Source organism: Ovis aries, chromosome 19 (assembly GCF_016772045.2).
Source record: "Ovis aries strain OAR_USU_Benz2616 breed Rambouillet chromosome 19, ARS-UI_Ramb_v3.0, whole genome shotgun sequence".
In the NCBI taxonomy this organism is placed as follows: domain Eukaryota; kingdom Metazoa; phylum Chordata; class Mammalia; order Artiodactyla; family Bovidae; genus Ovis; species Ovis aries.
This window is the reverse complement of record NC_056072.1, coordinates 9,560,051-9,585,884: the sequence shown is the minus strand read 5'-3', so window position 1 is coordinate 9,585,884 and position 25,834 is coordinate 9,560,051. Positions and strand designations below refer to the sequence as shown.

Sequence of the window (25,834 nt, the reverse complement as noted above, 5' to 3'; positions counted from 1 at the left end):
TTGAAGTTATATAACTATCTTACCTATTGAAACACATGTTGTAACAAAGAAAAATATGGGACTTATAGACACAGGAAAATCAAAGAAGTCTTCTGTCTATTGAGATCATTTAAGATTTGATGGAGGAGGATAAAGAACAAGGTCCTACTGTATAGCACATGGAACTATATTTGCTATCCTGTAATAAACCATAATGGAAAAGAATATATGTATATATACACACACACATATATATCTGCATCAGTGTATAGCAGAAATTAACACAACATTGTAAATCAATTATACCTCAATGAAATAAATGAAAAAAATAGAAAAGACTTGATGGGGAATATAACATTGGAGCTGGGTGTCCAACGTTGGACAGATTGAAAGTTGGAGAAAGTCATAACAAGAACCATTTACTGAACAATGAACATGTCCCAGGCATCAACTCATTTAAACTTTACAGCAAATCTTGAACGGGCACCATTCCTTTAGCAGTTAAGGAAGCCAAAGTTCTCACAAATGGAATGACTTGTACACAGGTAGCCTTTAAAAGGAGAGTCGGAAATGAAACCTTGGTTTGTAAAGCTTAGGTTTATAGCTAGTCCTCCTCACTGTCCCCTGTGAGAAGGACAAGTAACCAAGGGGACGAGTAGGCATGGAGTTGCTTATGAAGGTAAGTACAGGGCATACTACTACTGCTAAGTCGCTTCAGTCATGTCCAACTCTGTGCAACCCCATAGACGGCAGCCCACCAGGCTCCCCCATCCCTGGGATTCTCCAGGCAAGAACACTGGAGTGGGTTGCCATTTCCTTCTCCAATGCATGAAAGTGAAAAGTGAAAGTGAAGTCGCTCAGTCATGCCTGACTCTTGGCGACCCCATGGACAGCAGCCTACCAGGCTCTTCCATCCAAGGGAATTTCCAGGCAAGAGTACTGGAGTGGGTTGCCATTGCCTTCTCCAAGCATAGTTAGGGCTTATTAGTGTATGCTTATGAGGAAACATAGTCCCTTCAGCCTTTCCTGCTCTGCTCATTCTGTTACATTTAGTGAGGCTTGATTAAGGACCAGCTGCTTCAGAAGCTCCTGGCTGGTTAAAAGGGGGAAACTGAGGGGACCACCTCTGTATTCTTGAATTTTACAGTCTTATTGCATAGGCTTGGAAGGCTGACATCCCACCAGTTAAAGTGGATTCTTGAATGTGGTTATTTGTTTTTTGCAGGAGGCATCTGGAAGTGGGAAAGTGTGAGCAGAGGACTGTGTGCTCTGTGAGCTTTATCACCCACTTCCTTGTCCATAGATGATGCAAAGTGCTAATTGGAAAGGATCCACTTATTCCTCAGAAGGAAAAAAAAAATTAAAAAGGCTGGTTTTCTGGGTCAGACTTTTCACAAAGCCCTCGACGTTCATCCACTCACTGGGAGGCTGTCAACTGGCAGACTGCTGAATTTGTCCTTGGTGAGTAAATGTTTTTAAAGTGAAAAAAGAATAAAACAAAGCAAATTAGAACAAAGCCTTTCTAAGGAACATGCACGAGATGGTCTCTCCTCTGCAGGCCCCATCCTCCTAGTGCTTTGCACCCACAGTCACTGCTCACTCACATCATTTCCTGGCTCTGCCGAGCATCTGAGTTTCTCATTTCTTTTATTTTTTGGGCTGCGCTGGCCCTTCATTGCTGTGTGCAGCCTTTCTCTAGCTGTGGTGAGCAGGGGCTACTCTTCATTGCCGTGAGTGGGCTTCTCACTGGGGTGGCTTCCTGTGTTAGGGAGCATGGGCTCTAGGGCTCAGCAGTTGTGAGGCACAGGCTTAGTTGCTCTGCAGCAAGTGGAACATCCCTGGTCGGGGACAGAACCCATGTCCTCGGCAGTGGCAGGTGGACTGTTATCCGCTGGGCCACCAGGGAATTCCTGAGTCTCTCATTTCTGAGTGAAGGGTAGCATTAAAGAACCTAAGCTTTAGAGTGAGTGTACATGCAATAGGAGACTGGCTATCTGTGACCTTGGGTAAGTTATATGTGCTACTTAACTACTTAACCTGCTTTCCCTGGAGAAGGCAATGGCTCCCCACTCCAGTACTCTTGCCTGGACAGAGGAGCCTGGTAGGCTGCAGTCCATGGGGTGGCTAAGAGTTGGACACGACTGAGCAACTTCCCTTTCACTTTTTACTTTCATGCACTGGAGAAGGAAATGGCAACCCACTCCAGTGTTCTTGCCTGGAGAATCCCAGGGACGGCAGAGCCTGGTGGGCTGCCATCTATGGGGTCACACAGTCAGACACGACTGAAGTGACTTAGCAGCAGCAGCAACCTGCTTTCCCATCTTCCAAGTAGAATGATGTATCTCTTCTGAGTTACTGTGTGTGAAGTTCTCAGCACAGTGCCTGGCACAGAGTAAACGTCCAGTGGCTATTACTACAGCTTGCTTTGGCTACTACTACAATTACAGGGAGTCTGGGGCTCAGTATATTAAAGTTGTTACCCCTGTCGTGACACCACAATTCCCACCCAGGACTTTCCACTCTGCTTCCTTCCTCCTGTATTGATTGGGCTCAAATATTCAAGCAAAGCTAACTTTCTCTAACATGCGGAGTCTGGCCCATTAGAGTTTGCAGTGTGATCAATTTGCTACTTGCTAACTAAAGAAAGGTAGGTAGGTGCCATGTCATGGACCAGTCACTCCCATTTTCCCCGCTTGTTTTCAGACACCGTTGTTTAGAAAATGTTTTCTATTTTATTTTTTAGCCATGCTACATGGGTTGTGGAATATTAGTTCCTTGACCAGGTATTGAATCTGGGCCCTTAGCAGTGAGAATGAAGAGTCCCAACAATTTTACCGCCAGGGAATTCCCAACACCACTGGTTTTTGTTTTTGTTTTTTTTTTTAATTATCTTACTTAAAGTGAGAACTGATGCTTTTAAGTCCCACCTGTAATATCATTACTCCTTTGGTTAAAGTATATAATTACCTGATTCCTAACTTACCAGAATATTTCCCAGCTTTCATTCTGGCTCATCAGATAGCATACTAGTGTAAACCAATTCTGATTTTTCTGTTAGTATTTCAGAGAGAGACACAATTCAATGACAGCTTCTTTATTAAAACGCAATAGAGGATTCTGAGGTCTTAACAATTACAAAGTTTAAAGCTAAGATTGCTCTTGGTGTAAAAGAGAGACAGAGTTCTTGAAGTCTTTCGGCTCCTGGTTACAAATATTCTAAAGTTGAATACCTTATTAAAACTTATAACAATAAGCCTAATAAATCTCTTCACTTGTTATAAGTCTATTCAGATTTCTACTTCTAACTGATTCACGTTGTAGCTTGTGTCTTTCTAGAAGTGTGTGCATTTTACTCATGCCATCTGACTTGCTGGCATACAATGACTTTCCTTATGATGCTTTAACTTTCTGTATGGTCAGTATTAATGCCTCCTGTTTAATTTTTGATGTCAGTAATTTGAACCACCTTGTTTTCTCTAGGCCAGTCCAGTTAAATTTTGTTGACTCTTCAGTTGTCGATTTTGTTGGCTTTTTAAAAGTATCAGCTACTGGTGGTTCTTTTCTTCATTCTCTGTTTTAATAATTTCTACTTGAATCTTTATTGTTTTCTTTCTTCTTCTTTCATTAGACGCACCTCAATCTCTTTATCCAGCATATTAAGGTGCAATGCTAGGTTCCTAAATTGTGATCCCTTTTTTCTTTTCACATAAGTGTTTAGAGCTACAAGTTTTCCTCTAAGCATTGCTGTCTCCCATAAGTTTTGCTACAGTGTGTTTTTATTGATGTTCATCTCAAAGTATTTTCTAATTCCCTTGCGATTCTTCTTGAGTCACTGGTAATTTAGAGGATATTATTTCACTTTTAATTTCCAACTTGGTATCTGTTTTTGAACTTCTCTTTTTCTGTTTCTCCCTCCCACTGCATTTGAAGAATTACTGCGCATGTTTTCAATCTCTTTAATTTACTGAGGTTTGTTTGGAGTATGTGACATAATCTGGAGAATGTTCTATGTGCACTTAATAAGACTGGGTATCTTGTTGCGATGAGTCAAAGATTCTAAAGAGTCTTTTAGGTCAGGTTGATTTCTAGTGTTGTTCAAGTTTTCTATTTCTGTGCTGATCTTTTGTAAAGATGTTCTAGCCATTGTTAAAAGCAGAGTATGAAGTAACAAACTATAACTGTTAAATTGTCTATTTTCTGTTCAGTTCTGTCAGTTTTGACTTCATGTGTTTTGGGGATTCTGTTATGAAATGCACAAAAGTGAAAGTCACTCAGCTGTGTCCGATTCTTTGCAACCCGTGAACTATAGCCCCCTAGGCTCCTCTGTCCATGGGATTCTCCAGGCCAGAATACTGGAATGGGTAGCTGTTCCCTTCTCCAGGGGATCTTTCCAACTCAGGGATCAAACCCAGGTCCTCCTCACTGCAGGCAGATTCTTTACTGTCTGAGCCACAAGGGAAGCCCTGGAGCATGGATATTAGATGCACACATATTTATAATTATTACTGTTACTGATGAATTGACCCTTTTATCATGGTAAAATGCTCTTTATTATTCCTGCTGCTGCTAAGTCGCTTCAGTTGTGTCCGACTCTGTGCGACCCCTAGCAACATTTTAATTTTATTGTAAAGTCTATTTTGTCTGCTATTACTATAATCACTCCAGCTTTCTTATTGCTTCCATTTGCCTTATGCATTTTTTCCATCCATTTACTTTCAACCTATTTGTGTCTTTGAACCTGAAGTGTATGTCCTATAGATATCAAATAGTTGGATTTTTCCTTTTTAATCAAGTCTGATAATCTCTGCCTTTTGGTTGGATTGATTAATCTGGTCACACTGAACATCATTATCAATAAAACTGGATTTATGTCTAACATTTTACTATTTGTTTTCTTTGTATCTCCTATCCTTTAAATTTCTCTATTCTTCTGTTACTGTTTTCTTCTGGATGAGTGAATTATCCTAGTAGAGCATGTTAATTCCATTAGTAATTTGGTCACTATTATTTTGAGTTGGTGTCTTATTTTCCAGGATTTATTCTGATAAATTCTTTAATTTGTTCAAAATCCAAAGGTGTTTTGTTTTTCATGGGATTTTGTCATTATTGTTGTTTGTTTTTACAAAGGAACAGTTTAGGGATACAAACTAAGCTTCTTATGTTACTGGAGGCAGGGCTTGGCTTCTCTCTTCCTTGAAGGCCTTTTGCTGGCCTCAGTGTTCACCACTCCCCTCCCCAGCCTGCCCTCTGGAGGAGGAGTGGGCACTACAGGCCTCCCGAATGTGGCCCATCCTGGGGATCAGCTCCTGTCACTTCCACCACATGAGCCTCCCATGCTCGATGTTCATGTCTTTTTCTGAGCTTGTCAGCAACCAACTGCTCAGCTTCCACTGCCGACTTCAGTATCCTAATAAATTCTTGTGAAACTTCTTAGCTTTTGTTTCGTGATTCCGTAACTGCATCTATGTGCTAACTCACCTTATCCTTGCAATGCTGTCAACGTTAAAAGGCAATGGAGGGACTTCTGTGGTGGTCCGGTGGTTAGGAGTATGCTTTACAAAGCTGAAACTCCAGTACTTTGGCCACCTAATGTGAAGAGTTGACTTATTGGAAAAGACTCTGATGCTGGGAGGGATTGGGGGCAGGAGGAGAAGGGGACGACAGAGGATGAGATGGCTGCATGGCATCATGGACTCGATGGACGTGAGTCTGAGTGAACTCCGGGAGTTGGTGATGGACAGGGAGGCCTGGCGTGCTGCAATTCATGGGGTCGCGAAGAGTTGGACACGACTGAGCGACTGAACTGAACTGAACTTATAGTGCAGGGGACACAAGTTTGATATCTGGTCCAGGAACTTACGATCCCACATGCTTCAGGGCAACTAAGCCCAACCACCACAAGGCTGTGCCAAGCCCTAGAGCCTGTGCTCTGCAACAAAGGAGGCCACTGCGCTGAGAAGCCTGTGCACCGCGACTTAGAGAGGAGCCCCTGCTCACTGCGACTACTCAAAGCCCACACGTAACCAAGAACCAGAGCAGCAAAAAAAAAAAAAAAAAAAAAAAAGGAAAAAACCCCCAGGCAATGGAATATGGATGCTTGCAAGGAAGCAGTATTCACATCTATGTCCATAGATCCAAATGTTCATAAACAAACATATTAATGGTAGAATCAGGTTGGTGCTATAATAAGGAAGTGATTATTTCAAAGTCTTTTAAATAATCCCTTTTTCCATGGACATTTGACAGAGACCATGCCTAAGCCTGCCATCATCTCTATGCACATACGATTAATTCTTCTCTAGCCGGTGGAAATTACGAGTTGCAGGAAGTGGTCTGTGAACAGTAGCTACCAGAGATTATTGTCTTCCCTGCTCTCCCTGCAAAGCATGGGCAAATTAATGAAAAGCTTTATCTCTATCATAAAACAATAGTCTCTATAGCTCTGAGAATGCAAGCAGAAACATTACAGAAGCATGTCGCAAAGATTAGTAGTGGAGAAGAGCAATGAATAATGTAGCAAGATCTTAAACAAGATTATCACGCCAAGGTAGCTTGTCCGAGCACTGGGTAGCTTATTTGACCATCCGTCTTCCTCAGCAGTCACTGAGTGTGTGCTGGCTGGCCCCATCAGAGCATCCTCGTGCAGCTCCTGTCCAACAGTCTTTTATATTATGTTTATGCTCAAACACAAAGTGGTGATGGGCCAGTGCTTGAAGCCACAAATTACATGGCACACTGTCCACACATCCACATAAGCCAAGAGACGCTGGCTTGGGGGTTATCAAAAAACACCAGTGCTCTCTGTTATAAACATTCATCTCACCAGAGACAGCATCTTAAGCACTCAGAGATATTTCCGCTAAACATTCAAGCTGCGAAAAAACTCTTTTGGAGTAATTAAGACAGCATCTGTCTAGGCCCATGCTAAATTAGTTGAAACGAATAAACAAAACTATGCAGTTAGAGTATGCCCGTTATCTTAGCTGGGTCTAAAATTTAGGGTATCACTAACATGGTATGCAAATACGTTCTGAAATATTTATTTACCCAGTAATATTTTGTCAGAATAAACACCACCTAGTTATGCCAACACCCTCTGCGAGGATGCTAAGTACTATGCAGGAAGAGGAATTGAGAGTAATAACATTTATATAGGAAAGCATCATCTGAACAGAATTTATTCCAAGGTCACGAGGCCCAAACTGGATTTTCTAGACTCTATCAAAACCAGAACATTTAAGTCTGATCCAAAATGAAAAATTCATTCCAGTTGAGAATAGCTAGGTCATCCAGTTCCATCCTGCTGAGCATTCTGTGGTTGCTGCGGTGGACACACACACAGGGGCCCAGTGACAGGGCCATGCGGCAGTGGTCCACCCAGCGTGGGGCTTATATCTCCAGCGAAACATGCTTGGGAGCCAATAGTGCAGGAACTTTTGGGTTGTTAGTTTTGTGTGTCTTCCAGGTACACCTCACATTTGCTGCTCAAGGTAAACCACAGGGGCAGATTTAGCATGATCAGCTAAGAGACTGTAGAAGTACAAACAAATCTCAGCAATAAGGAAGATGATTTCGCCTTGTGCGGGCCTGTGACTGACATGAGGTTTTCAGAATCTAGAACATTCGCCATCTTGAATTGTTAACACCATTCATTATACTATTTCCAATGAATTAGTTAAAATTTAAACATTCTCCAGAAGTTATCCGTGTGTAACTATCAGCCTTTGCTAACAACTATCTTGTAATGACCATCTCTGAAAGTGAAAGTGTTAGTTGCTCAGTAGTGTCTGATTCTTTGCGACTCTATGGACTATAGACGGCCAGGCTCCTCTTTGCATGGGATTCTTCAGACATGAATACTGGAGTGAGTTGGATTTCCTTCTCCAGGGGATCTTCTGGACCCAGGGATCAAACCCACATCTCTTAAGTCTCCCGCACTGGCAGGTGGGTTCTTTACCACTAGCGCCACCTGGGAAGCCCCATGGACCCAAGTGAATTTTATCTCAAAAATTTTATCAAATTAGAGATCTCTTAATTTGCTGAATTTCCTTGAGAAACTTGACCACAACTGTTAAGGACTGTGGTCTTTAATCCTTTAAAATTTTTATTTTTATTAAAAATTATTTTTATTACAGTATAGTTGCTATACACTGTCGTGTCTGTTTCTGCTGTATGGAAAAGTTAATCAACTGTACATATATACATAGCCCCTTTTTCTTGGATTTCCTTCCCATTAGTCATCTCAGAGCACTGGGTAAACTTCCCTATGTTATCTAGTAGGTTCTCCTTAGTTATCCATTTCATACATACTAGTGTGTGTACACCAATCCCAATCTCCCAATCCATCCCACCCCTATCTTTCCCCACTTGGTATCCATACATTTGTTCTCTTTGAGTAGTCAAACAATTAGGGCTTTATCAGAAAAGCAGAACTAGTAGGATCTATATCTATATTTTCTGTCCAATATCCAAAACAGAAGATTTGTTATAGGTGCAGGGTCTCAAGTGAGCTGGACTGGTAACGCTAATTGTTAAATACTCAGGAATTTTGTTAAATTATCGTTAAGTGGGTACTAGCACTCCACTGGGAGACAGACGTGAAGTGGCTGTGAGAAGAACAAACCAGAAGGTGCGGGAGGCCACACCAGTCTTCCCCGCCACCATGGGTCCAGCTGCCATGGAGATGACGCAGGTGGCTTGCACTGTGGAGCTAGATACATACCTGGCCGTCAACAGGGAATGTAGGGAACAGGGTTCCCCAGAGATTACAGAAGTGACTTTATAAATGGAAGTCAGAGGAAGCAGCAAACACCCTCTTCCAACAACACAAGAGAAGACTCTACACATGGACATCACCAAATGGTCAATGCCGAAATCAGACTGATTATATTCTTTGCAGCCAAAGATGGAGAAGCTCTATACAGTCAGCAAAAACAAGACCAGAAGCTGACTGTGGCTCAGATCATGAGCTCCTTATTGCCAAATTCAGACTTAAATGGAAGAAAGTAAGGAAAACCACTAGACCATTCAGGTATGACCTAAATCAGATCCCTTATGATTATACAGTAGAAGTGAGAAATAGATTTAGGGGACTAGATCTGATAGATAAAGTGCCTGATGAACTATGGACAGAGGTTCGTGACATTGTACAGGAGACAGGGATCAAAACCATCCCCAAGAAAAAGAAAGGCAAAAAGGCAAAATGGCTGTCTGGGGAGGCCTTACAAATAGCTGTGAAAACAAGAGAGGCGAAAAGCAAAGGAGAAAAGGAAAGATATAAGCATCTGAATGCAGAGTTCCAAAGAATAAAAAGAAGAGACAAAAAAGCCTTCCTCAGCAATCAGTGCAAAGAAATAGAGGAAAAGAACAGAATAGGAAAGACTAGAGATCTCTTCAAGAAAATTAGAGATACCAAGGGAACATTTCAAGCAAAGATGGGCTCGAAAAAGGACAGAAATGGTATGCACCTAACAGAAGCAGAAGATATTAAGAAGAGGTGGCAAGAATACACAGAAGAACTGTACAAAAAAGATCTTCACAACCAAGATAATCACGATGGTGTGATCACTCATCTAGAGCCAGACATCCTGGAATGTGAAGTCAAGTGGGCCTTAGAAAGCATCACTATGAACAAAGCTAGTGGAGGTGATGGAATTCCAGTTGTGCTATTTCAAATCCTGAAAGATGGTGCTGTGAAAGTGCTTCACTCAATATGCGAGCAAATTTGGAAAACTCAGCAGTGGCCACAGGCCACTGGAAATGTCAGTTTTCATTCCAATCCCAAAGAAAGGCAATGCCAAAGAATGCTCAAACTACTGCACAATTGCACTCATCTCACATGCCAAAGTAATGCTCAAAATTCTCCAAGCCAGGCTTCAGCAATTTGTGAACCATGAACTTCCAGATGTTCAAACTGGGTTTAGAAAAGGCAGAGGAAGTAGAGATCAAATTGCCAACATCTGCTGGATCATGGAAAAAGCAAGAGAGTTCAAGAAAACCATCTATTTCTGCTTGATTGACAATGCCAAAGCCTTTGACTGTGTGGATCACAATAAACTGTGGAAAATTCTAAAAGAGATGGGAATAGCAGACCACCTTACCCTGCCTCTTGAGAAACCTGTATGCAGGTCAGGAAGCAACAGTTAGAATTGGACATGGAACAACAGACTGGTTCCAAATAGGAAAAGGATTACGTCAAGGCTGTATATTGTCACCCTGCTTATTTAACTTCTATGCAGAGTACATCATGAGAAACGCTGGGGTGGAAGAAGCACAAGCTGGAATCAAGATTGCCGGGAGGAATATCAATAACCTCAGATATGCAGATGACACTACCCTTATGGCAGAAAGTGAAGAGGAACTAAAAAGGCTCTTGATGAAAGTGAAAGAGGAGAGTGAAAAAGTTGGCTTAAAGCTCAACATTTAGAAAATGAAGATCATGGCATCTGGTCCCATCACTTCATGGGAAATAGATGGGGAAACAGTGGAAACAGTGTCAGACTTTATCTTTTGGGGCTCCAAAATCACTGCAGATGGTGACTGCAGCCATAAAATTAAAAGACACTTACTCCTTGAAAGGAAAGCTATGACCAACCTAGATAGCATATTGAAAAGCAGAGACATTACTTTGCCAACAAAGGTCCGTTTAGTCAAGGCTATGGTTTTTCCAGTGGTCATGTATGGATGTGAGAGTTGGACTGTGGGGAAAGCTGAGTGCCAAAGAATTGATGCTTTTGAACTGTGGTGTTGGAGAAGACTCTTGAGAGTCCCTTGGGCTGCAAGGAGATCCAACCAGTTCATTCTAAAGGAGATCAGCCCTGGGTGTTCTTTGGAATGACTGATGCTAAAGCTGAAACTCCAGTACTTTGGCCACGTCTCGCAAAGAGCTGACTCATTGGAAAAGACTCTGATGCTGGGAGGGATTGGGGACAGGAGGAGAAGGGGTCAACCGAGGATAAGATGGCTGGATGGCATCACTGACTCGATGGACATGAGTCTGAGTGAACTCTGGGAGATGGTGATGGATAGGGAGGCCTGGCGTGCTGTGATTCATGGTGTTACAAAGAGTCAGACACGACTGAGTGACTGAACTGAACTGAGAGGAAGTAAGATACAGATTTTGAGGCACTTCTCAGGGGATAAAGGTGAAAGGTGCTGAATTGCTCAGGGAGTTCTGGGCTTCTGGAGACACACTGGCATTACTGAGTGAAAAGGCAGAGGGCCACTAATCCTCAGGCTAAAGTACTTTACAACTTGGCCTTGAGCAAGCTGATGATACAAATATGTAAGGCTGGTGGAAGCAAGCAGATGGTAGCCTAACTACTTTCTGATCCTATCTGGCCTTGATTTTTACAGCTGTGCTATGAAGACATAGAGTTTTCCAATATGTAGTTTTCAGAGATGTCACTTATGACGGGACTAACAGAGTTAATAAAACAATAATATTAGAAATACACTAGAAAAGTTTTCAAAAAGTCATGTCTGGGATTATGGGTTATTTTTGACTTAAAGAGATAAAATCAATCATGCTATGAAGAGGGACTTTCAGATTCACGGAAATTTATTCAGACCTCCTGAGTCAACAAAAGAATCTACCTGAGGCTTCAGAAGAAGATTCTAGAGAGCCAATCCCATCAAAATATTAACTGTACAAGCCAGGAATGTACAGCTGAATGTTAAAAATAAAAATCTCTTTGTTTCTACATGAGCATAAAGACACTTAATCAACTGGAATGATTTATAGTAGAGTCACAGGGAAGATCTCTGTGAGAAGAGACAGCTTTCAAGAAATCTCGCCAGAGCAGATTTTGATGGATTTTTCCCTAATTAGATCAGAAATTAATGGATGTTGTCAATAACTCTGAAAATATAGAAAAATTAGAGAAAAAGTCAAAATTACTGACTCCTACTATCCACAATATGTGCCTTCTTTTTCCTAAAAAGTAATAAACTTGAGTTTAATAGACACCAAGGGCTAAGACATTTATGTTTTGTGGATTATTCATAGTTTCACATTTTTCCATAAATATACATTTCTCTTTTCATGAAAATAATCTAAATTTGTTGATTGTGAGAAGTGCTTCTTTTATAATGTCATTCTATCAACATGAATCACAAATTCTTGGTATTTAAAATTTTTATTTATTTTAATCATTTTAAATATGTTTTTTATGTATTTAAGGTTTACAACAAGATTATTTGATATACATATTCCTAGGGAAATGATGACTACAGTCAGGCTAAGTAACATTTCACGTGTGTGTGTGTGTGTGTGTGTGTGTGTGTGTGTGTATGATGTGAGAACAAATGAAATCTACTCTTTAAGCAAATTTCTAGTATTCACTGCAGCATTATTTTTTTTTCACTTTATTTTTAATTTTAATTGGAGGATAATTGCTTTTAGTGTGTTGGTTTCTGCTGTAGTATAAAGTGAATCAGCCATAAGGATACATATGTCCCCTCCTTCTTGAGCCTCCCTTCCACTCTTCATCCTACCCCATTACAGTATTATTAAGTATAGCCATCTTGCTGTACATTAGGTCTCTATACTTATTTAACCTACACAACTGCAAAGTCTTGTTTAGTAATCCAGACCCGATTCCCAGGCAGCATAATTAGTATTACCTAAAACACTTCTGATATTTATGATCTATTTATTAGTAAGAGTTACATGACTAATACGTTTCTGTGTATATACAGTCCCTCTATACTGGGAAGTTTGACATGACTGTAAGAACCTGATTTTAAGGCTATCTTGTTAAGCTCTCCCCAAGGTCAGTGACTTTCTTAGGTCTTTGTGAAGTCTAAAAATAAATGACCTTAAGATTCTAACAAACAGGAAACTGAGTGCAAACTGGAAGGATGAACAGAGAGCTTCAAATATCCAGCTTCCTTCCCTCCAACCAGGGCTCATTCTTGGCATCTAACATGCCACCTTCTAATTTCAGAAGCTTTGGCCTTGGATATTCTTTAGGTCTTAAAGTCTTAATGGCTTTCTGTCCTTCATACCAACTACTGGGACCTTGTTCATAAAAGAATCATCACTTTCATCAGTTAAGTGAAATGAATATTTCTTTCTTTTCTTTTTAAAACTTATTTGGCTGCACCAGGTCTTAGTTCTGGCACACAGGATCTAGTCCCCTGACCAGGGATTGAACCCTGGCCCTTTGCATTGGGAGCTCGGAGTCTTAGCCACTGGACTACCAGGTAAGTCCTGAATAAATATTTCAGTTGAACCAAATATACTTTGTTTTCAGTTACCCTTTGAGGCAAAGCTCTTCCTCTGCAAGGCTCAGGCAACCCAAAGAGAGGCCTTGCCCTTATTAGGCAGACATTAAGTGGGAAGATTGATCCCCATTCAGAAGGGTATTGCAACGTGATAACAGAAGAAAGAGGAACTAAAGGGCCTCCTGATGAGGGTGAAAGAGAAGCGTTTAAAAGCTGGCTTAAAACTCAGCATTCAAAAAACAAAGATCATGGCATTCAATCTCATCATTTCATGGAAAATAGATGAGGAGAAAGTGGAAATAGTGACAGATTTTATTTTTTGGGGCTCCAAAATCACTGTGGATGGTGACTGCAGCCATGAAATTAAAAGATGCTTGCTCCTTGGAAGAAAAGCTATGACAAACTTAAACAGCATATTAAAAAGCAGAGATGTTATTTTGCTGACAAAGGTCTGTATAGTCAAAGCTATGGTTTCTCCAGTAGTCATGTATGGATGTGAGAATAGGGCCATAAAGAAGGTTGAGCACCAAAGAATTGAGGCTTTTGAACTGTGATGCTGGAGAAGACTCTTGAGAGTCCCTTAGACAGCAAGGAGATCAAACCAGTCAATCCTAGAGGAAATCAACCCTGAACATACATTGGAAGGACTGATGCTTAAGCTCCAATACTTTGGCCACCTGAGGCAAAGAGCTGACTTATCCCTGAAGCTGGGAAAGACTGAAGGCAAGAGGAGAAGGGGGTGACAGAGGATGAGATGGCATGACTGTGATAACCTGATTTCAAGGCTGTCTGTTGAGCTCTCCCCAAGGTCCATAAAGAAAGACCATAAAGAATGCTGGCTCTGAAGGACCATAAAACAGAAGGACCATGAAAAGAGGGAGCATAAAACAACCTGGCTCTGAAATTAAAATACGCCAGATTAGATGTCAGGGATGGCATCATACTGACTCAGCAGGCATGAGTTTGAGTAAAGTCCAGGAGACAGTGAAGGATAGGGAAGCCTGGTTGCTGCAGTTCATGGAGTCACAGAGTCAGGGATTACTTAGCGACTCAACAACCACAGCAGAAAAAGAATACAGGCAAGGCCCTTAACTAACAACAAGACTAAGCAGAAGAAACAAATTGTCCCACAGAGTCATCTAAACCTCTCTGATCATATTAACACAGGGTCTTTGTTTTAAAGATGGCTGGTATTGTGTTTTGTTTTCTCTAGGGAACCATGTGAAATAAATTTTTTTTAAAAAAAAAACCTGTTGTTTAGCATCCCTTAAGACAATTGCTTTTACAAATGTGGTGTGTTTAAAAAAAAAAAGTTTATATAGTTTTCAGTTTATTGCCCATCTGTGACTTGATTTTGCTGAACTAATGAAAACAAATGAACAAACAAAAAAACAATTTGGCAAGGTAGCAGGTCTTTTTATCTAGAAACCTCTCTCACATGAGCAAGAAGAAAGTCTAATAGTGAATGGACCCCTCTTGACCCACTCAATGAAGACAAGTTTCCATCTTGTTTGTTTTGGTTTTTGTACCTCACTTTCCTGACACCTTAGCAGTTGTGACAGAAGACTTCAGAACTCAGGACTGATTTCCACCACATTCAAGGACACTCTATAAGCACATCTGCCTGTAATAAATAATAGACAGAAGAAATTCCCGAAGACCCCATGAAACATTGACTTCAGTCTGGACTGAGCGATGCCATTATGCTTCTATGTAAGCAGATTAAAATCTTACAGCACTATATCTAACTGATATTTCCAAGCAGGCAAAAACTCTGCCCAACACATCAAATCATCAATGTGAAGCTATATATACAGGTTTCAGGGAGATACGTAGAAGGCAATGGCACCCCACTCCAGTACTGTTGCCTGGAAAATCCTATGGGCGGAGGAGCCTGGAAGGCTGCAGTCCGTGGGGTCGCGAAGAGTGACTTCACTTTCACTTTTCGCTTTCATGCATTGGAGAAGGAAATGGCAACCCACTCCAGGAGAATCCAGTTGCCTGGAGAATCCCAGGGATGGGGGAGCCTGGTGGGCTGCCGTCTATGGGGTCACACAGGGTCGGACACGACTGAAGCGACTTAGCAGCAGTAGCAGTAGCAGGGAGATATTGATGACTGGCCTCTGTATCTACCCTATTTATGTTACAGCTTTCACAAGGCATTGCTAAAAAATGTCATACTCAATGAAGCCATTCTAAACTGCTGCCAACTCCATCAGCTGTCTCTTGGATTCCCCCACACATATTTTAATCGGATGTCCTTCAGCCTCTCAAAGCAGCAGCATGATAAGGCTAAGGGGACAGTGAAGGGGAGGGGATTCCATATTCATGGGCTGCACAGATCAGAGGAAGCAGAGGACATTTATTAGTATACTGCTTTCCTGTTTAAAAATCCAGCATTAACAGTGTGTAAACATAAATCTCAAATTGTTTACCCAGGTTAATACAAAATAATCATGTGTGTCTGTGCTCACTACAGCACTAAAGATTTGGAACCTTGCAACGACTGGAGCGGACAGTGAACAGGATCACTCTGACCCCAAATCATCTAGCCCTTTGCAGCAGGTCCTGTACTTTGTTGAGCCCTGAATTTCAAAAAGTCATTCATCGCAAATAGAAACACTGCTTCTACAGGTTCAACAGCATGGCCATGGCAACTGAGTCTGGATTTCAATCCTGGGCACCATTATTAGGCTTGAGGAGAGTCATCCTCAATTGTAAGCCTGTCCTCAGGGACACTCGAGTCGATCTCATGGATCAATTGCATTGAAAGGAAGAAAGTAACTGCAAAGGTAAGTTTGATGGCTATGGAGTTTCTATTTTTGACTTACTACCTGAGTTCATCTGGGATAAAGGCTTTAACAAAGTTAAGAATCCTATGTTATAACATGATACTAACCATTTTTCTAAGCATTTATATGAGATACACCCTAAATCTCAGACTATTCATATTTAGGTTTAGCACAGACTCCCATGGTGGGGTGGGTACAGTGATTATGCTAATCTTCCTGTCTGCTGGTAAAGAATCATCTGCAGTGTGGGAAACCTGGATTCAATCCCTGAGTTGGGAAGATCCCCTGGAAGAAGGGAAGGGTTACCCACTCCAGTATTCCGGCCTGAAGAATTCCATGGATTGTATAGTCTGTGGGGTTGCAAAGAGTCAGATGTGACTGAGCAGCTTTCACTTTCCCTTTCCTATCTGCAGCCTTCACATGCATTGCTGCTGCTGCTGCTGCTGGGTAGGTTTTAAACCTCACAATGGGCTTTCCAGGTGGAGCTAGTGGTAAAGAATCTACCAGCAATGCAGGATACCTGGGTCCAATCCCTGGGTAAACAAGATCTCCTGGAGGAAGAAATGGCAACCCACTCCAGTATTCTTGCCAGGAGAATCCCAAGGGCAGAGAAGCCTGGTGGGCTACAGACCATGGGGTCACAAAGAGTTGGACACGACTGAACATCTGAGCACAAAAGCAAAAATCCCCAAATATGGCAATGACAGAATGGAAAGTAATATCTCTTTTTTCTGTCTATGATGTGGTTTCCTTACCTTATAAAATCCTATTTAATGATTCCCTTCAGTTCAGTTCAGTCGCTCAGCCGTGTCTGACTCTTTGAAGTCCTGTCTAATTTATAAGGTGTTTTATTAGTGAGAATCCACTTTAAAACTTGATAGAATGTCTTTTTAAAATATTTTTTTTGATGTAGACCATTTTTAAAGTCTTTATTGAATTTGCTACAATACTGCTTCTGTTTTATGTTTTTTGGCCATGAAGCGTGTGTGATCTTAGCTCCCTGACCAGGGATTGAACCCACACCGCCTGCATTGAAAGGTAAAGTCTTAACCACTGATCCACCAGGGAAGTCCCTACAATGTCTTCTGAAAAGCAATCTTTTACATTTCCATAAGTATGCAGTGCCTTCTATTCAAGTCAAAGTATGGTTTTAAACATTTCCAACCCAAGCAGTAGGACATGGAAATGCTTTCTAGAGTTAGACAATAACCCTTCTTGCTACTGTCTCCCAGATGTCCATTCTGGTCCCATGTGCTTTCTCCATCACCTGTGAGGCACAGGCTGAAATTTACATCAGGGATCACTCTTAGAGTTTAGAAGCTATCATCGGAGAAATGCACCGATTTCGCTCTACAGTCAGCATCATCATTGCTATTGCAACTGTGATAGGTATTGCCAGCTAACGCCTAAAGAGGGATTTTGGGGGGGGGGAGTAATTTAAGAAAGGAAAGATTTCTTAGAGGGGGAGAAAGAAGATGTGCCTGGGGAGTTAAGGATTGAAAGGAGTTCCTGTGATGGGTTGCAGACAGGGGTGGAGAGTTAGTTCTGAACAGCTCTAACAGGCTGACAAAACTTCAGGGATCTGAGTGGATAAAACCTGAAAAGCCTCCAGGATGACTTTTATTAAAACTCTAACTTGGGCAAGTCACATGCTTCTTTGTATTAAACTTCTAGCATGGTCTCTACACTCTTAGGCACATGGGAAGTCAGAAGGTGTTTCTCGCCCTTTCTCACTGAGACAGCAGCTTATAAATCCTGTTATCCAAAGAGAGACATGGTGTGCAAAATATACAATAGACTTGTTAAAGGCCCCTGATTAACTGATCTCAGACCCTGGAAACTGAAAAGTCATTCAGTCGTGTCTGACTCTGACCTGTCTTGTCTGTGGCTTGCCCGTCAAGTTCCCCTGCCCATGGAATTCTCCAGGCAAGAATACTGGAGTGGGTTGCCATTCCCTTCTCCAGGGGATCTTCTGGGCTTAAGGATAGAAGCTGGATCTCCCGCATTGTGGGCAGATTCTTGTTTAATGATCTTAGACCCTTAGACACTGAATATCATGTTATGCTCATGCAACTATTTGCTTGAGTTCATTCAGAGTGGTGAACCCTGGCTTTGTCAAGACCAAGTGCAAAGCCGACTATTTAATAATCTGTGTACGGGCTCTGCCACCTTCCAGATTCCACCTGTTTAATTTGTGTTCCTGGTTCCCTCCTTCTCATTTCAGTCAGTATACCCAATGCAGAAAAGAGGAAAATGAACTCGTAATGAAGTCCATGAACCCCAGCGCGCACCAGCTGTCTCTAGAGAGCATTTGAGAGAAAACTATGCAAGCTTTAAATTGTTCCTCAGAATTTAATTATTGAAAAGCACTTGAAAATCTTGGTTTGGGGGATACTATCTACCCATCGATGCATTTTTATGACTTTCCACAAAAGCTATTTTCAGGAACTGTGCAAAGATGTTAAGATGAGTCTACACAGTAGGTTTTTGTGGTTTTATTTTACAAACATTCATTGAGTGTTCAGTAGGTCCAGGAACTGGGAATGGGAAATACAGAGATCAATTTTTAAAATTAAATTGTTCACACAGCAACAAACAAATTAATTATGAAACAATCAGGTATGTACTACATTAGTTATTCCACAGAGGATGATATTAAGGAAAAAAGAAAACAAACCCTGGTGTTAGCATTTCCTGTCCTACAAGAAAGAAGTCATTGTTAATGGGTTTCAAAGGTGAACTGAAGGGGATTCATGCTGAGGGCCAAAGAATTGATGCTTTCAAATTGTAGTGCAAGAGAAGAATCTTGAGAGTCCCTTGGACTGAAAGGAGATCAAACCAGTCCATCCTAAAGAAAATCAACCCTGAATATTCATTGGAAGGACTGATGATGAAGCTGAAGTTCCAATACTTTGGCCACCTAATGCGAAGAGCCAACTGATTGAAAAAGAGCCTGATGCTGGGAAAGACTGAAGGCAGGAGGAGAAGGGGGTGACAGAGGATGAGATCACTGGATGGCATCACTGATTCGATGGACATGAGTTTGGGCAAGCTCTGGGAGATAGTGAAGGATGGGGACGTCTGATGTGCTGTAGTCCATGGGGTCAGAGAGAATTGGAAACGAGTGAGCAACTGAACAACAATGCTAGATTTGGACTGACTGGGAAGAGGGATGAAGTGGAGCCACATTTTTGAATGGGAAAAGTAAAAAAAGGCTGGACACCAAATCTGAGCTTCTTACAGGCCTTGGGCACTAAGGAAGGAAGTGCAGACAAGGGTTCCTCTGGCCTTGAGTGCCTTAGGTGATAGGATGACAGAAGGGTAGCTGTGATGCAGCATCTGTGGTCAGCGTTGTGGACCGATGAGAGGTGCCCAAGGGACAGATGGTGGAGACCACACGAGGCCAGGAGCACGGCTTTTCCTGCCAGCAAATCAGTTGCAGACTCTCGTATATCTAATGGTTGGAGTGGGAAGGTTCCCTGATAACTAAGATTACTTAATCTATCCTTCAGATAGAAGGGGGCCTCTGAGCATGTTACGTATGACTGGAAGGAAACAAAGAAAGGCTTTGATTTCTCCTGCACTTGGGGTTTGGATAAATGAAACCTCTTCCAGTTACTCTTCTTTGTTCATCTTTAAAAATCCTGGCAGTTTCAGGTGTGTTTCCCTGAAACACACCTTCTAACAGTGCTCATCGAGCTTTTGGTGGACTTTGTCTGCTGACCCAATCAGGGCTCCCTGATTGCTGGCAACAGAAATTCAACCCGGATGCATTTAAGCAAAAAACCTCCCGACACAAAGGATCCCAGGGGCTCAGTGAATTGATGAGAGGTGAGAGAAGTGAGACAGGAGGCAAGGCAGCTGCAGAAGTAAGAAGCAGAAAGATGGTCCCAAATGTTCAGGGCTCATTCATAGAGACAAAGTCTATACTGGGCATTTCAGTCTTTTTGTTCCTCTAAGTTTATAATCCCAGAGAAGAACCTCCCAACTGGTCTAACTTGAGTGAAATGATCACCTTTTAGCTATGATGAAGCTGCCAGGCTGATTCTAATACATTAGAAATATTTCTTCAAATTGAAGTCAGGGTGTTGTTCGGAAAGAGAAATCTAGTCAAGGCTATGGTCATGTATGGATGTGAGAGTTGGACTGTGAAGAAGGCTGAGCGCCAAAGAATTGATGCTTTTGAACTGTGGTGTTGGAAAAGACTCTTGCGAGTCCCTTGGACTGCAAGGAGATCCAACCAGTCCATCCTAAAGGAGACCAGTCCTGGGTGTTCATTGGAAGGACTGATGCTGAAGCTTCAGCTTCAATACTTTGGCCACCTCATGCGAAGAGTTGATTCATTGGAAAAGACCCTGATGCTGGGAGGGACTGGGGACAGGAGGAGAAGGAGATGACAGAGGATGAGATGGCTGGATGGCATCACCAACTCGATGGACGTGAGTTTGGGTAAACTCAGGGGGTTGGTGATGGACAGGGAGGCCTGGCGTGCTGCGATTCATGGGGTCACAAAGAGTCAGACACGACTGAGCGACTGAACTGAACTGACCTGAACTGAGTTAAAGAGAGGAACTCTGCAGCGCATCTCCGTGGCTTGGTTTCACTGCCGGCCACCAGTCTTCCCACACTGTCCCCACCCCCCACCAGGCCTGCTGTCCACCACCACACGCCGTTTCACTGCTCTTCTCTTCCTATCCTCTATATGTGGCATAATCTCAGAGTTACATACTCTTCACATCATGTTCAATGTTCTGTATCCTGAAAAAGTGAAAGTGAAAGTCGCTCAGTCATGTCTGACTCTTTCTGACCCCATGGACTGTACAGTCTATGGAATTCTCCAGGCCAGAATACTGGAGTGGGTTGCCTTTCCCTTCTCCAGGGGATCTTCCCAACCCAGGGATCAAATAGAGGTCTTCCACATCACAGGCAGATTGTTTACCAGCTGAGCCACAAGGGAATCCCAAGAATACTGGAGTGGGTAGCCTATCCCTTCTCCAGGGGATCTTCTTGACCCAGGAATCAAACCAGGGTCTCCTGCATTGCAGCCAGATTCTTTACCAACTGAGCTACCAACGAAGCCCAAGACTGTTATAATAATAAAGCTAGACAATGCAGGCAAAAGACATAACATGGTATAATTTTGAAATAATTATGTTATATAATATAATTTACATAATTATATTATATAAATATACATGAAATATATTTATATATTTATAAATATTATCCTGAAACCCTTAGAGGAAATTGACTGTGGAAGGAGTTGAATATGTGGTCATCAACTCAAACTATTCACCAGTCTTTCCAATGCCTGACCTATATGCATTCAACTTTTACACTAAATATTAATGCTATCTCAATTCACTTGAATGCCATCTTTTCTTGGAACCTTCTAGGTTCTGAATTGTGTGAGAAAGTTCTGTGCAGCCTCTGGTGGAGGTAGTGCATTGGACCAGGGAAATCTTCACTCTCTATGGGCCCCATGGTTTTCTCCACCTCTCAGATTCCAGCTCACTAGATATCCACCCTGCGGTCTCTCTTTGGGACAGGGACACTTGTGTCTGAGTCAAGTATAAAGGTAAACTGTCCCTGGGGTCTGTGAGGCTGTGCCAAGGCCAGAATATTCAGGAGCTGATGTTTAGGAAAAAGTTGAATGCATATAGGTCAGGCATTGGAAAGACTGGTGAATAGTTTGAGTTGATGACCGCATATTCAACTCCTTCCACAGTCAATTTCCTCTAAGGGTTGGCACGAGGTACTGTTCTTGGTTCTTCCCCTTCACCTACATTGCCCTGTGTGGAAGGAGCCACGTCCCTTCTCCAGTAACTTAGCCCTGCATGCGTGCTAAGTTACTTCAGTTGTGTCTGACTCTTTACGACCCTGTGGACTTTAGCCCTCCAGGCTCCTCTATCCGAGTTCCTCCAGGCAAGAATACTGGAGTAGGTTGCCATTTCCTCCTCCAGGGGATCTTCCCGACCCAGGGATCAAACCGGCATCTCTTACATTTCCTGGATTGGCAGGCGGATTCTTTACCACTAGCGCCACCTGAAGAGCCCTATCACGTTCCTAACCTGAATGAGCTATTTCTACTAGGATGCCCTCATATCCTCCTTAGTCTCTGGGCTCCAGAGGGAAGTCTGTAAACCCATGATGGATTAGAAGTCTCTACCACTTTCAGCTAAATTAACATTATATAAAAGCTAAGGCATGGTGCGTCCAGAGTCCACCACTGCTAACTAAACCTGCTTTAGTCAGACTGTGTTAGTGTTGGGATGAGAGGATTTTCTGGTGGTCCAGTGGTTAGGAATCCACCTCCCAATGCAGGGCACACGGGTTCGATTCCTGATCCTGGAAGATCCCACTTGCCATGGAGAGGCTGAGCGTGCATGCCACAAATACTAAGGTCTGCACGCCTTAGAGCCCGTGCTCCACAACAAGAGAAGCCACTGTAATGAGAAGCCTGAACACTGCAACAAAGACTCAGCACAGCCAAAAATAAATTAAAATTTTAAAAAAGTACTGAGATACCATGCAATGAGAAGGAAACACCTGAAAACCCTGGAGACATCTTTAAATTCAAGTTGATCAAACTCCCTTCTGTAGTTCTTTTTCTCTTTTTTGGTGTAACAAAATACAGTTCCTGCATTTCTTAAAGACAAATTTTTGCAAAACAATTTACTATGTGTAGCCTCTTTTCAGTCAGACCTCAAATTCATTTTTGAAAATGTTCAATTGGAGTTCCGCTCCTAAGGTGCCACCAAAGCTGCTCTTGTAAGATAAACAATAACTTCCATGTTCAAAATCCAATTGGTTCTTCTTCATCTTCCTAGTTGCAATTCAGAGATGAATGCTCCACTTTTTTGAAGTGGTCAGCCTCTTTCTTTAGTCCCTCTTCCTCCCTCATGCTCCAACTCTTGGTGACCCCATGCGCTGTGGCCCACCAGGCTCCACTGTCCTTGGAGATTCTCCAGGCAAGAATACGGCAGTGAGTTGCCATGCCCTCCTCCAAGGGACCTTCCCAAGTCAGAGATCGAACCCAGGTCTTCCAAATTGCAGGTGGATTCTTTACCGACTGAGCCACGAGGGCAGCCCTCACCTTAATAGGTTCCCTTTCCTTTGCCACTCTGCATCTGCCCCCCAGGATTTGATGCTAGGTCCTCGTAGCTTTAGTGATTTCATCCACTTCTGGTGCTTCTAAAGGTCATGTGTGTGCATGGACCACAACAAGAGGGCTGTTTCTGCCTCAAACCTGTTCTCTGTATGCCAGGGTTATTCATCAGGTATATAGGTGACTTTTCCATTTGGAAGTCAGAGGTGCATCTCAAGCAACCCGGCACAAGATGAAATCTGAGCCTTCCTTCTTTCCTCATGCTAGTTTTCTAACCTTTCCCACCTAATTAAATGGCATCATTCAAGTCATTTGCTTAAATCAGAAATAGCATCATTCTGATCTTCCTTTTCCCAACTCCCCAATCGATTGCATCAGGAAATCCTATCAATATCAATTTTACTTGCAAAACTATCTCACATATATCAATTTCTCTTCACTTTTAATTCCATTATATTAGTCCAAGATATACCTATCTCTTTCCTGGTCATGAAGTGTGAAGAGGACTATTTTTCTCACACCTGCAAGTCACTTATCTACTAGTTAGTTTTATTCTTTGAAAAAAAAATTTTTTTTAAGAGAGCTTGGGAATGGGCTATTTTCTTATTTATTTTTGGCCATACTCATCTTCTAATGTTGAGTCAAATCCCACATTGAAAAGGAGTATTTCATTCTTTAATCCAATTTTCTGTTGATGGGCAGGGCTGTGTTCCCTCCCTGTTATTTGGCCTGAGGTCAAACTGTCAAGCCATGCCTCCACCAGAGACTCCTAGACACTAATGGGCAAGTCTGACTCAGGGCAGATGGGCGGGGCGGTGTTCCCTCCCTCCCTTATGGCAGAAAACAAAGAGGAACTAAAGAGCCTCTTGATGAAAGTGAAAGAGGAGAGTGAAAAAGTTGGCTTAAAACTCAACATTCAAAAAATGAAGATCATGGCATCCGGTCCCATCACCTCATGGCAAATAGATGGGGAAATAATGGAAACAGTGACAGACTTTATTTTCTTGGGCTCCAAAATCACTGCAGATGGTGACTGCAGCCATGAAATTAAAAGACGCTTGCTCCTTAGAAGAAAAGTTATGACCAACCTAGACAGCATATTAAAAAACAGAGAGATTACTTTGCTTGCCAACAAAGGTCTGTCTAGTGAAAGCTAGACATACCAGTAGTCATGTATGGATGTGAGAGTTGGACCGTAAAGAAAGCTGAGTACTGAAGAATTGATGCTTTTGAACTGTGATCCTAGAGAAGACTCTTGAGAGTCCCTTGAACTGCAAGGAGGTCAAATCAGTCCATCCTAAAGGAAATCAACCCTGAATATTCATTGGAAGGACTGATGCTGAAGCTGAAGCTTCAGTACTTTGGCCACCTGATATGAAGAAATGACTCATTGGAAAAGACACTGATGCTGGGAAAGATTGAAGGCAGGAGGAAAAGGGGATGACAGAGGATGAGATGGTTGGATGGCATCACCAACTCTATGGACATGAGTTTGAAGCAGGCTCTGGGAGTTGCCGATGGACAGGGAAGCCTGCTGTGCAGAAGTCCATGGGGTTGCAAAGAGTCAGATACAACTGAGTGACTGAACTGAACTGACTTCATTCTTAAAAAAAAAAAAAAACAAAAAGAAACATTTTTATACCTGGGCAACTCAAGATTCAGAAAGACAAAGCCATCTCCATGAAACTATATGGCTTGGACAGGAAGTTGCTTTTTACTTTTATGAGCCTTTTCAAGAGAATAAAGGGGATGGGAAACAAGCTTAACCACTTTCGTATGTCAGGTGATGCATGGGAACTGTGTCACAGGTGGGTTCATGTAGGATCTGAGATTCACAACTTGCTAGTTTGAATGGAAATCCATCTTTGTGATCATCTGGTTCAAAGGTCATGATTTAGAAATGAAACAACTTAACTTAGGGACTAAGGACTCAGAGTCCCAGAGTGAATAAATGGGATGGTAGGGGTGGAGGGACTCCTGGGGTTACTACTCTTTCCAGAATGTCTTGCTGCCTCCATTGCAAGTAACATTATGAGATTAGTTTGTAGTATAATAGATAAAGGAAATAAATATGTAATACAAATATTGATTGTTTCCATCAACATTCAAGGCATAGTTCTAGGCACTTTATGTACGTTAACTTTTAAATTCTTGCCAAAAAAACACAAAATATCTAAGTTAGAATTACTTTCAAGATTGTGTGTGTGTGTGAATGCATGCTCAGTCACGCCCGACTCTTTGTCACCCGTGGGCTGCAGCCCACCAGGCTCCTCTGTCCATGGGATTCTCCAGGCAAGAACACTGGAGTGGGTTGCCATTCCCTTCTCAAGCAGATCTTCCTGACCTAAGGATTGAACCTACATCTTCTGCATTGGCAGGCAGGTTCTTTACCACTGAGCCACCTGAGAAGCCCTGAGATAAGGAAACCAAGAGAAAGCCTAGAGAGTTCCATATATTGCTCAATGTTAACACCCAGCATCAACACTCATTTAAACTAGGATTATAATTGAGTTTTATTTTGTTGTTGTTGAGCTGCCTGAAGCTCATTGTCTATTTTGAAAATTAACATTCTCTTACACCATACACAAAAATAAACTAAAATTAAAGACTTAAATAAAGAGCCTTTATTTAATAAGGTATGTTGTGAACCATTCTTTCTATGCATTATTTTAATCCACCTGGATGTCACCTGGAGACACACTGTCACTGGTGACAAATTCTACTGCAC

The 25,834-nt window shown here is 42.1% G+C and overlaps 1 long non-coding RNA gene across 2 annotated transcripts in view; it reads left to right on the top strand.

Annotated features, from left to right (window-relative positions):
- The window catches only part of LOC121817205 (uncharacterized), a 69,008-nt gene that overhangs the window by 18,620 nt on the left and 24,554 nt on the right, over positions 1–25,834 (top strand). Inside the window, exons 2-5 of one of the 2 annotated variants that reach the window (XR_009597500.1) lie at positions 1,205–1,440; positions 13,089–13,185; positions 15,841–15,998; positions 18,223–25,834. The exon at positions 18,223–25,834 is cut by the window's right edge and continues 24,554 nt beyond it. This is a non-coding gene — a long non-coding RNA (uncharacterized LOC121817205). Of the gene's footprint in view, positions 1–1,204; positions 1,441–13,088; positions 13,186–15,685; positions 15,999–18,222 lie in introns of both variants that reach the window. The other variant, XR_006056990.2, reaches the window with a different exon arrangement.